Genomic DNA, 11264 nt, shown 5'->3' on the forward strand with positions numbered 1-11264 from the left:
TTGGCCTTTAAAAAAGCTGTTTATGAACACTGAAATATTCCAAAATTACAATTGTTGGTTATTGGGTTAATTCCTTTATGATTTTCTTTTAATAAAAGGCAAAAACATGTTCTTTAGATGGGGTTTATTTAAGAACCTCATTTAATTCATTGCCAAATGATTTAGCTAACTTCTTGATCGGCTGGGATAACAGCTCATGTATTGATTAGGTACTTAACTACCACCACTTCACAAAATATTCTGTTTATAGCCCAATCTCCAGTTCTTCCATGCATGTCTAAAACACTAGAGAAACTACTGTGTGCCATTTGGCAAGATTATATGGAGATAATTGGTGTACTATCTCCTTATCAGGTTGCAAGCAGTTTGCTCAGCTGTTGCTGTAGAGTTAGAATATAAGAAGCAAATGAACTATTTAACTTGAAAATTGATTATGGACCAAAACACGGGTGGAAATGCTCCCTGCCTTCATTCCTCAAAGAAATGGAGAAATTCATGTCTTGTTTCTATCAAGTCCCACCCATCATGCCAATGTTACATCCATCCACTACGTGTCAATACTGTTGCCTCAGCAACAGTCATCTTGTGGGCAACATAGCTCAGTTGGAGGGACACCAAATTAGGACTCAGGAGTAGAGCAGGAAAAAAAATTTCAGGTCAATGGTTTGTTCAATAAAATATGAAATTTAGGGTCAACTCAAACTATTGATGAATTTGACCCAAATTCACAGAATAATTTTGAACAAAAAACAAAACAAAAAAAAAATCAGGCTAGATTCACAAAGGCATTTAGATGCCATTCATACAACTAGAGGCAATGGTTAGGGTGTTCCTGTGGAATATGAGGGATCCAGGTTTCAATCCCTTGGGGCTGTAAAGTCAGTCTCATTCTCTCCCTCTCCGATTATTCGGATATTTTATTCAAAGTGGCACCACCTTTTTCTGTATCTCGCCCTTAACTTCCTTTGCTTTTATTTAAGAAAGGTTAAATTCCTGTAAACTAAACATATCATTTCAGGTCAAATTAAGAGTTTCTTTCAACTGGAAATAAAATTTGTCAACTTTTGATTCACTGAAAATTCCAGAGTATTACAGTTTGGGCTGAACTTAATTCCCCCCTCTCCATATTTCAGAACGGCCAGAGAACTGAAAAATCAGTTATTTACTCAAATGTACTCAGGAACTCTAGGCTGTATTTCTGTCTTCGATGCTAACTTGCTATGTGACCTCAGGCAAATCACTTCTCATTTTTGTGCCTCCATTACCCCTCCCACTTTACCTGTGTTGTCTGTTTAGACTGCAAGCTCTTTGGGGAAGCTCTTTTGACTCTCTCCATGTAAGTGCAGTACTTATCACGATGAGCTCTGATTTCAGTTGGGGTTTCTAGGCACTACTGCTGTATAACTAATCAATAATATTGGCCCATCACAAAGTTAAAGGGAAATTAAAGTGGGTGGGATGATGCAAAAAGAACAAAAGACTGCCATCACAGCTCTGGACTACAAAAAATAATTTCTTTGCCGAGCAAATGGGACAATGACTTACTCTCCTGACCACTGCAAACACTTGACAATGTTGCTCCATTTTAATGGGAACCATTGTCACCAGAAAGCAGAGCGGGGCTAGAAGCTGGGATGCTAGGCTTCTGTTACTGACTCCACCACTGATTCGTTCTGTAGCACGAACAAGACATTTAGTTTCTGGATGCTTCACTTCACCCATCTGTAAAACAGATATTACGCCTTATGGATGCGTTTGTGAAGCGTTTGGAGGAACTTCTACTGGAAGGTGCAATGTTATGGATGTTTACATTAATGCATCATACTCTTCCCAGATAAGTCCCTCTGACCAAAGGTGGAACAGAGGATTCCCTTGAAATTTAACAATTCTATCAGCTTGGACACCCTGTGACTGCATCAGATATTTCCAAACTGCTTAGCCCTTGTGTGCTGCTAATGGAAATGTACTCCTTTCAGTGTGATAGAAGAAACGGGCCCTTTTAAAAAAAAAAAACACCAAACAAACCAACCTTTGTTAGATGTATTTCTCTTTATCTAGCTTACATTTCCTGGGATTAGTGGCCATGAGAACCAGCACCTTCTGTCTGCAATTCTATCACACCCCACCCAGGCAGTAGGGGTAAGTAGTTTTGAGCATTTTTGCTAGCAGAACACTAAAGCAGTGATACTAAGGCTGAGCAAACTTTAGAGCGTACGAGTGCTATTCTCTAATGCTTCAGTGACCTGGTAGTACTGGCTACAACTTAAATTCTATCCTTGCTAAAAACCAGCACAAATCCAGAATTACTCTGCCAAATAAATTTGTTAGTCTCTAAGGTACCACAAGGATGCCTCGTTGTTTGTACTGATATAGACAAACACAGCTACCACTCTGAAATCTGACTTCAGTGCATTTGCTCTATATTTACTCTGGTGTAATGGAGGATAGAATTTGGCCAAATGTAAATAAAAGCTTAGTGAAAAGAGAGGAGTACTATTACATCAATGACACACTATGTTGTGGTTTGGGCGTTAGCATTCCAGATGGATTAAATTAAGTACAATGAATGAACCAAAACCCACAGGAAAGTAAATAGTAAGTAGCGAAGAACCAACCTTTTTTGTTTAAATACTTCAGACATTGCTTTCTGAGGACCTCAGAACACTTCAAAGATTTCTTAAGCCTCACAACACCACTGTAGAGTATTACTATAAATAAAGACTGGAGGATTTGCTAAAAGATATCCTGTAGCTCAACAGAGTAATTGCTTCACTGCTGGTCCCTGTGTCCTTGTGACTGGGTGTGGCACAGCAACTCTTCTCTCTCAAGTCCCCTGCCAGTAGCCACTCCAATCCTGCAGTGTTCTGCCTCTTCTCGTGACTAAGCCTTCCAGCCCCTTATTTTTACCCCTTTGTTGGACTTTGTTACCCTGGAAGAAGTCTCACAAATTTCAAGATCTTGTGTCAGGTCTCTGGCCGCTGGCTCTAGGGCCCAGTGGTCCTTACACCTGTCTCTCCAGGATCTCGACTGTCTTTACCCCCTTGCATCAGGGAGCTTCTTGCCACCTTCCCAGTGGCTGGTAGGAGGACCCAGGCCTGCCTTCTACACTGGGTTCCAGACTAGAGACCCTAAAATGAACCACCAATGTCTGCTCTGCTGGACATCTTATTGCTGCCTTCTGGGACTCCTTCTGATCATGAATCTTTCCTCAGACCTTTGCCCCAGCTCTTCCTGGACTCTTTGTAATGAGCAACACATCCCAGGGCTTTTCCTTTTGAAGTCTCCTTTCTGTGAGGATCAGTTCCACGCCTGTCTCTTCCATATATCTCCACTTTCTAATGCCCAGAGCATGACTGCAGCGTTCTTCACTCTCTCCCTACCGCACTTCAAATTCCAGTCCAAATGCCCGTTAGGCTTTACCATCACTGCCTCTTAGGTGTCAGTCTCCCTCCTGGCTCAGGACAAGATGCCTTTTGCCTCAGGTTTCATTGCCTCCAGGTTTACTCCTTGCTCAAGACCCTCTGGCTCCATGCTTCAGGCTCCTCTGAACAGAGGACACACCCAGCCATCTCTCCCCCGAATCTCCTTCCTGGCCTTATTATACTGTCCTATGCTTCTTCCTTTAGGAAGACCCACTTCCTCCAATTATGCCCATACAAATTGGGTGAAAACTTATTATGGGGCGAGTTAAAACTTCATTGAGATTGATGGGTGTGAACACACCCTGTAATTAACGTGATTGTAAGGGTAAGTTAATCACAAGCCCCCGTCTAAGGAGAAGGTTATGTGAACCTACCCAAGGGACTTGGACTGTATGGGCAGAGATTTTTGCTGAGGGATTTTTTTGGGGGGAGGGGGGGAGGAAAGAGTCTCAACATCAACCTCTATGCACAGTGTGACTCTGGGATAAGCCTAGAGGGCAGTTCTGAGTGGGTTGGGGTGTTGGCTGAGGGAAGTCTGGCTGTAAGGAAGAAGCTATACCCTGGCTTTGGTTCCTCCTGCGTACAGAGAAGCAGGACTTTGCACATTCCTTGTAAATAAGCAAGATTGACAACTGGTGGTTTTTTATGCAATTTCTTTTCCCAACTAGAACATTCCCAGGGCTGGAAAGTTTGACTAGTGGCTCAGGTGGGAAAGGAACAACAGTCTTAACAGGAGCTACCCAGTGACCTAACTGGATTCAGGGTCCTGTTAACCACTGTGGGATTTATACACCCCATCACCCTCAAATAGAAATGACTGTCTCTATGCAGGAATTACTGTATGCACTTCAAGATTCTGTGTTATCCCTGGTATCAGGTCTCAGTTCTGAAAAGAGTCACTTCAGATTTTTATTTATTTAAAATTTAAGTGCCTGAGTGTGTGTTGCAGTACCATAACTCATACACTCTTTCATCTGAAAATATGTTTCCTTTTCACTGCAGAGCAAAGAGTAATGGGTAAGTTTCTGGTATTTTCATTCATCCACATTCATTATAACAATGTGGATGTGACATGCTGAAAATTATTCTTGGCACAAAGGGTCAGGGAGCAGCCTGGTGAATAAAGGAAAACATTCTGTCTAAGGAAATTAGGAGGCACATATCAGCTCTGTATCTACCCACCCACTGTATTTCTGTGCTCTTGTATTATCCTTTTTCCTCCTCCTGTCAGAAAGGACACCACACAGTGTCAGCATTGGAGTCTGCTTCATTTATTTCTATTGTTCAAGAAATTAAAGCTTGTCTTTAGTATATGTCCTTGCTCTTGGCTTCCTGTTCATACAAGTCAAAGTATTTAACACCAATAATCATTCAGATCCCAGTCCTGCATTCATGCAGATAGTGCTACCTTAAAGACTAAGATTTATTTAGGCATAAGCTTTTGTGGGTAAAAACCCACTTCTTCAGATGCATGGAGTGAAAATTACAGATACAGGCATAAATAAATATAGGCACATGAAGAGAAGGGAGTTGTAAGGTAACTCCCTTCTCTTCATGTGCCTATATTTATTTATTTATGCCTGTATCTGTAATTTTCACTCCATGCATCTGAAGAAGTGGGTTTTTACCCACAAAAGCTTATGCCTAAATAAATCCGTTAGTCTTTAAAGTGCCACTGGACTTGTTTTTTGTAGATACTGATTAACATGGCTACCCCTCTGATACATAGTGCTACCTTGAATGTAACCCCCCCTCAAAGACAATGGGGGAATCTATGCATGAATCCAAAATGCAAGGTTGGGGCCTAGAAATACTTAATTATGTGGCAGGAGGCCTGTGGTTGTATATGGAACATTTTTCAACTGGAAACAGTGAGATGGCAACACGGGCATATCATGTAAGAAAAGTGATCTCATGGTCTGTCCAATTGAAAAACGTTGGTGAGTTGTGGACAAGTGAATAAGGAGTGATTTATGGTTAGGGAACGGGTACATTTTAAAAGAATTTGGGTTTGGACTTTGTGATTTAGCATCTGAATCTCTGGTGACCATAAAACTTATGTGAAACAGGTACAGTAGCCAGAGCTCTGACTGGAAGGTATTCTCAATCCTGCTAGCTCTGGTTTGGACATAGGTTGTATACACCTGAACAGAATTGTGGCTCCAGGCTCTAGGTTAATGGGGCAATCGTACACATGATACAAAGGTAGTGAGTCTGTGTTGCATTTTTTCCAGCAGCATCCCAGTAGTCTTGGTATTTCACAGGAAGACATGGTTCACTGTGCAGAATTAGCATTTTGGGTCTGGCAGGGTTGCTGCCATTTAGGGGAACACCTGGGTTGTGTGAAGGGATGCTTCTAGCTTGGATTCCAGGGCTTCAAGTTCTGGAATGGGAAGACCGTTCTTCTTAGAGAAGTTCAAGGGAAGGAAATGGTGTGCTGGGACTACAGAATATGGGGGTTATGATGAATTAACCAGGGTGCCCCTAAAATAAGGGGGAACTGTAGGACTTCCTGGTATTTCCCAATCACCATTTCCAGGGGTGTGGTTTCCTGTGTAACCAGACCCCAAGCCGATGGAAATCGGTCTACAGTTTCGGCCAGATCTGGGTAACCTGGGATTGTACTAGAAGACAAAGGACTGAGGCCATGAAAAAAAAAATCCATGAAACTTATTCAGAAGTGCAGGGACAATCAAGGCACATTGTATAGGAAAGGCCCAGTCAACCTCTGGGATCCAGAGTTGCAGGGGAATCTGTAGAAGGGGAGATGCATGACACAGTCCTGATTTAACAATTGTTGGGTCTCTCTCCCAAGCTCAGAACCCCTAGTAAGTGTGAGTGTAGTCTTTCTACTACCATTGGGTTAGCAAAGGTTTTGACCAGACACTGCATGCCCTGCTCCTCCACAATAGAAACAGAGGAGCTCCCATCTTCTCAATCTCGCTCTCCTGGGAATAGTTGGGGCTGTACTTTGTCAGTCTGGATGGGCTTGACTGAGGGAGAGCTTTCTTGGGCCTGGGGGCTGAGGCTTGAGTAAGTGCAGGAGGTAGGGGCAGGGTCCTCCTCCGTTCCAGTTTCTATTCCTGCAGTCTGGTCTCTATCCAGATTCACTGATCCATAAAGGCTTCTAAACTGTTGTTGGTAGAAGGGAGTGAGTCCACCCATGCCAGCTCATCTTTTAGTTCATCACAAAGATCACACTGAAACTGATTTCCAGGCAGTTTCTATGGCCAAACATGTGAAATAGGTGACTAAGAAGGGGAGTGGGGTAAGTTCAGCTTTTGCCAATGCTCTTATAAGGCAGTCTCTGCTGTGTGGGCTTTGTGAGGATCATTGAAAATGGTGGCAAAGGCTTGTAAGAATGAGTCCATGTTGGTCAATGCCAGGTGATCATGCTCTAGAAAGAGAGCTCTACTCATCCTGTAGGAGATATGTTTGTGGAAGAGTATAATTTAGAGACACTCTCATATAAGGGACAGTATTGTGAATATAGGATTTTAGAGATGTGCCCTGGAAGCTGCCATTGAGAACACAGTGTAGCTGTGTTCAAATGTTCACCCCAGAAGCCCTCTAGTTTGTCTTAGAAGTTCTATTCTGCTCTCATTCACTAGTTTGTATAATGAAACCCAAGATCATTACAAGGCCAGGGCCTCCCTGATAAGTATGCTCAGTACTAGTCCCACCTTAACTCTATCTACTCCTGGGGCTAGAGCATAAACAGAAGTCTGCACTGGGTAATAGAACTTCAAAACTTATGGCGGATGCCATCATCTCTCTCCAGCAGAGCTACGCAGGGACTAGTCACCTGAGCTGTAGCTTGCTCCCGCAAGGAGCATTTTTTGTTCTGTAGCTGCAGTGCTTGATCCCTCAGCTTCTGGTTTGCTGCCTGGAGGACAGCAGTCTACTCCTGTGGACTCACAGGACCCAGGGGTGATGGCAGGCCAGAGCCCTGGTGGTGCCCATACTTAATCCAGGGGTTCAGCAAGGAGTCCCCAAGACGACAGGGGATCTGAGCAAGTTGTCAGGGCCTCTATTGGGGCAGACTGTAGTATACCAACCTGTGATTTTGTCCCCTGGAACCTTCTCAGATGGTGCAGATGACTACTGCACCCCACTCTACAAGCACTAGCAGCTGAGTTCAGCATGAAAGGGATTTTGAAACAGGCAGGCCAAGGCAGGAATGGTCACAAGGGAAACAGGGGCATACACAAGCTCAGATATGGGGAAGAGAATGGGAGATGGCAAGTCAGTTGTTGGTTGGCAGGAGCTATCATGGGGCAGTTGGCTATAATTGTCAGAGCCGGGGGTAGAGGCAGGGTCACAGTCAGAAGACACACCAAATATCAGAGTCCACAGCCATGCCAAGGGTTAAACCAGAGTTAGTCCCTGGAATTAGAGTGAGGAAGGAGGAACCAAGCAAGGAGGCAGGAACTTGATCCCAGGGTGTCTGATCAGGAGCAGGCTAAGTAACTAGTTACTAAAAACAAGGGGTGGGACAGGAACAGGAAGCTTTATGCCTGCTGGTATCTAATGAGCAGTCTGCTGCTAGTCACCTGACCCAGCTGAAACAGGTGTAGGCTATGGTGGTGGGGTGTTAGCTGCAGTTCCCTCATCAACCTTGTGGTAGGGTGGTGCAGAGGGTCAGGCTGCTACTTAGCATCCCAAAAGTCCTGGATTGAAATCAGGAGCACCTGGCACAGCTTGAAATAGTGGAAAGGTAGCACCCCAGGAGTTTGTGGAGGGAACAGAAGGAGGCAAGGAGCCCCTGGTGCACACAATGTGCTTAGTATCCCAAAGCAAGAGTGTGACACCCCTTACTACTAATTAGCTTTTAAATAGTTTCACATCCTCATAATAGAATAATAAAGTATCCTCACAACACAATGATCCCCTGTGCCCCTTCCTTGCTAATCTAAAGAAAAAGCTGCCTCAAAATGGACTTGTTTTTTCTGGCTAGAAACATATGGCCACTAGGTGGCAGTACACCAATTTAGCTTGAATGTCACATGTGCCTGCCAACTCTAGAGTAAGCAATTAGCAAGGAATTAGGGGGGTGTGGGGAACATCCCACTGACTATGCAGTTGAGTCTCAGCTTGGGACCCTTGTGGCTTTATAAGCAGCAGCTTTAGATTGTGAACCAAAAGGAAACTCAGTGAGGCCCAGCTTGTCTCAATGCTTTGCACAGCACAAACACCCAACAGCCCCATTTGTTGGGGGGTGGGTTGGGGGAGTTAAATCCCTCTAGTTCAAAACAAGATACTTTAAAATATCCAAAATTGGTATGTGGGCTGCTCCATCCAGTGCTCCCCTGAGCCATAGGGGTGGATTTAATCTTCCTCTGGATCTGCCTGAGTGGGGAATCACTGCTTGTTAAACCAACATTTTGTCATTGCTCAAAGATGCTCACCTTGGGTTCTGATTCAGTGACCTGAGGGAAAAAAACCCTCCAACTTATGCTGAGGGTTGGCCTTCCTGTGCATTAGAAATGAGCTCAGAGGGGTAGATCTTTGCAGGAAGGATATTAGAGAGAGATGGCAGTTCAGTGGGCCTTGAGCAACTGGAGATGCCCAGCACAGGTAGCAAATCTCCCTCAGGCTGCCTAGACAATATACCCACGCACAAGGGTGAGAAAGTATTTTGGTCACTGTGCTGCTACAGTTGGCCTTACTGGTACAGTGGCCACTGTATGATGGTGGTGATATGAGAGAGATGGATGGACACCTGTCCATTGGGCATGGACTGAAATGACAAACTTGTTAATTACTGTGATCAGTCCAGCTGCAGGGTGTCACTAGTGTGCTACACCAGTCCTAGAGGTTTGCTGGCATGCTGGGTGTGCCCTGATCTTGGAGCCCACATGGTAGAACTCCAAATGCTAGCCTCTTCTAGGTGCAGCCCTTGGTAGGTTCCCAAGAACACTCCCACACTTCAGATAAAGATTTCTTTACTGGTATTGAAACCAAAGGTGAAATACCTGAGGCACAATCAGTTTTAGAGTTGCACACAAACAATTCCTAGCTTGGCCCCTAGGGGCAGTGCAGACCAGAGATCAGACAGTAACAAGGTCCTGGTGTAACTCCTCTGCACGTCCTGTTCCCCGCAGACTACAGCTCCGAGTCTTGCTGTGGTTATCACCGCTAGCAAAGGGTGTACGTGTCCAGTTCTCAAGCTGCAGGCTATGTGGCCTCCCCTCCACAGCCACCTCCCAGAATACTGCCTCCAGCTTTAGTTTTGCCCTCTGTGCTCAGGTTGCACTTCTTTTTCCTGCACTCTGGAGGTTATGGAGCCCTCTGCTGAATGAATGTTGAACTGGGGGTTTAACACAGGTGGCCCCCAGCCCCATTACATTATTATGCTATTTATATAGCATCCTGCTTCTTTGTGGTTAACCAACGTGACAGCCTCCCTGCCTCAAGTAAAACCAAGGCTCAAGGAATGTGACTACAGACCATAGTGAGGAAAGACAACAATGGGAGGTATAATATCCATGAAAACGTATTGATCTGCTGACTGAAACTCTGAGCCTGGTTCAGATTTCATTTACACTGGTGTAAGTCAAGGTTAATGCCACTACATTATGGTGGTGTAAAACTGGAGTGAAATCAGGCCCAGACCATTTGTGTGCCTCCACCAATCCCTTGCATTCCACTCTCCCACCTAGGACCGGCTTCCACATCTACAAGATTCCTATCCAACAAGTTATGTAGTCTGATCATTCAGCTGTCACCCCAGCTATCATTCTAGTTCCAAAACCTCTGGACCTGTCAGTCAAGTAACAAATGTCACCTAACTGTCCATCAGCTTTCCCAGTGGACTACGGTGTTATTTGTTATCATAGCACCTAGGAGCCCCAGTCATGGACCAGGACCCCATTGTGATAGGCACCATACAAAGTATGCTGGGCTGGGAACCCCATATAGGAGCACAGCCTTAGGCCAGAGAATGGAAGCAGATGAACCAAAAACATATATGGCCTGATTTTGTCTCCTTTATTCACATGGAGAGAGGGACCCTAGTACATAATTAGCACCATTGATTTCAAGGAGACAACTTGCACTAGGGTTGCCAACTTTCTAATCCCACAAAACCTAACACTCTTGCCCTGCCCCAGCCCTTCTCCAAGGCCCTGTCTGCCCACTCCATCCCCCCTCCCATCCTCACTCACTTTCATGGCCTGGGGCAGGGGTTGGGGTGTGGGAGGAGGTGTAAGCTCTGTCTGGGGGTGTGGGCTCCAGGGTTCAGCAGCTGGGCTGGGACAGAGGGATTCAGAGAATGAGAGGGGGCTCAAGGTTGGGGCAGGTGATTGTGGTGTGGGAGAGAGTTCAGTGTGCAGGATCCAGCCAGGTAGTGCTTACTTCAGGCAGCTCCCAGAAGTAGTAACATGTACCTCCAGCTCCTAGGCCCAAGGGGCTCTATGTGCTGCCTATGCTCACAGGTGCCATCCCACAGCTTCCATTGGCTGCAGTTCCCAGGCAATGGGAGCTGCGAACCTGGCAGTCGAGGCAGGAGCAGCGCACAGAGTTCCCTGGTCCCTCTGTCTAGGAGCCGTACATGCTAGCTGCTTCCAGGAGCTGTGCGGAGCCAAGCAGCCTGCCTTAGACTTGCTGCACCCCTGACTGGACTTTTAATGGCCCAGACAGTGACTGGAGCCACCAGGGTTCCTTTTTGACCAGGCATTCCAGTCGAAAACTGGACACCTGGCAACCCTAAGTTGCATGATGGTACTACAACATGTGTAAGAGGGGCAGGATTGGGCCTACATCAGGGCTAGACATAGCCATAGTAAGGGGCAATTCACAACTGCATCACCCCCAAGCGCATCCTAGGAAAGGAAATAATCC

This window comes from Dermochelys coriacea, chromosome 2 (assembly GCF_009764565.3).
Source record: "Dermochelys coriacea isolate rDerCor1 chromosome 2, rDerCor1.pri.v4, whole genome shotgun sequence".
In the NCBI taxonomy this organism is placed as follows: Eukaryota; Metazoa; Chordata; order Testudines; family Dermochelyidae; genus Dermochelys; species Dermochelys coriacea.